A 2500-nucleotide genomic window follows, 5' to 3' on the forward strand; every position below is an offset into this window, starting at 1 on the left:
GTAAGAGGAGGGAGAGGAGGAGGGGATGGGAGAGGAGGGGGAGTAACTGATGAGAAATGAGGGATGAGAAAGAAAGCGGGATGTGAAAGAAAGTGAGGAAAAAGTGGCACAAGGTAGGATGGACGAGGACAGGGGGGAAAACAAACATTTTACATTTAAGTTAGCACAGGAGAAAGATGGTGGGCTTCCAGAGGAGAGGAGGAAGGAGAGAACCTGTGTCTCCATGTGATGGCCGGGAGGAGTGAACACACGGTGACCCAAGATCTGCTGCTGTCACCCCGCCACTGCTCAGACTATCATCTCTGACCCGCAAACCTCTCCTCCCCTCCACCCCGTCTATCTTACCATCAGGGTGTTATCCCGAGCCGAGGAATGTAAGGACCTGAAGTCTACACAATAAACCATACCGGTCCTCCTCTTCCCTTTATCCCTCAGATCCGTCTCTTCATTTCCTCTCCCTCGCTTCTTCGCTCTCCGGGTCAATCCCTCTCTCTTTTCCCTCTTCTGCACTTTACTCCTCTGCCATGTGCAGTTGTCTCTCGTGCGTGACCCGGTCCACTCTTTGTATTCACTGCTCTCCTCCCTTCCCTCCTTAATTTATCGTTTTTCTCCTTCATTATGTAGCCTTTTCTCTCCCCACACTCCTCTTCACCCACATCTATCATTCCATCTATCTTGTCCCTCCCATATGGTGAAAAGGTCAAACTCACACACACATGCACACACACGCACACGCTTCCACACACACACACACACACACACACACACACACACACACACACACACACACACACACACACACACACACACACACACACACGGAAAATCCCATACGCATGCAAACACAAATAAACATTGGGCAGACAACCAATCCCTCAACCGCCCCCCCCAAACAAACACACACACAAACACACACACACACACACACACACACAGGGAAAACAATATGCTTAGAGAGATTGAGAGGGACACACACACACACACACACACACACACACACACACATACACACACACACAATGACGTCATGGCTCACGGCTTTGTCCTTTCACTGATGACTCAATGAAAGACGAGCAACAATCCCAATGTCCTGCTATTAGAGCATCTCTTCACCATCACAGATAAGCAGCATTTCGTCAGCAGGTGGAAGAGGGTCTCTTCTTGAAGCGCTCATTGGTGGCTCTCTTCCACCAGGGGTGTGGGCCGTACCACGCCGGGGCAGTACCACACCACGATGGATCCGGGGATCCCCATTGGTTTAGCATGGTCTTCCACTGCTGAGTGTAGCCTACAGCAGAGTACCATGGCTCCGACAGGCATTCACATCGCTGCACTGGGTCCGCTGTATGCCTGTACAACAAGAAACTCACCGGAACCACAACAGAGCGTACAGTCACTTAGCGCCAACACGGCCGCAATAGGGAATAAAAGGGACGGGTCAGGCTGACGAGGAAGAGAGGGAAGCAAGCAGGACCACAGAGTAAACAAGTGGTCAGCGTGACACCGACTGTGGCCCGAGCCAGAGCCACAGTCCGACACGGTGGAGCGGGGCCAACACAGGCCGATGTCATAGGCGTACTGAAAAATCACCAAAACACATTGCTTCACTCGTCGCTTTCGAATGTATCACATCTTAGTTGTGACCCGAACCATAAGTCACGGGATGCAGCCTGTTAGGCCGAGCAAGTTTAGCATATACTACTCCCCATCTATCCTGCCCTTTGGTCTTGCGAGACAGCAAGGTTTGGGTTGATCCCATTTCAGATCTTCAGACAGACATAAAGACATTCAGACAGATAGACAGAAAGACAGGGCAAGCAGTTTTGGCTTTTTTTTAGCGTCATGCGGAAGAATTTTATTCCCACTCGTAAGAATTTTATTCTCACTCGTAAGAATTGAATTTTCAATAAGAGAGTATGAATTTCATGAGGTGAAGGGTAATATATGACTAGTAAATATTAAATTGTGTCTAGAATGAATTACATTTAATCTTAGATATCTTATATTCTTATTTTTCCTTGTAAGAATTACATTTTACACTACTAGTAGGAATTCTTGATACGAAGAATAAAATCTGACATTTTCAATTCTCATTCTTAGCAGTAAGAATTTAAACCTTACTAGTAAGGCTTCAAGCCGCTTGCCATACAGACAGACAGAAAGACAGATAGATACATATGACTATAATTAGGGCAGATGTGTATCCACTCCTCTAATCGACTGCTCCCCTGGGTAACTTGCCTCACAGCTGTGAAATATGAGACTTTATACCCCCACAACCACATACATGTGCACACACACACACACACACACACACACACACTCACACACACACACACACACACACACACACACACACACACACACACACACCGAACACACACACACACTCACACACACACACACACTCACACACACACACACACACACACACACACACACACACACACACACACACACACACACACACACACACACACACACACACACACACACACAC

The sequence above is a fragment of the Pollachius pollachius genome, assembly GCF_949987615.1.
Source record: "Pollachius pollachius genome assembly, chromosome: 3".
Classification (NCBI taxonomy): Eukaryota; Metazoa; Chordata; class Actinopteri; order Gadiformes; family Gadidae; genus Pollachius; species Pollachius pollachius.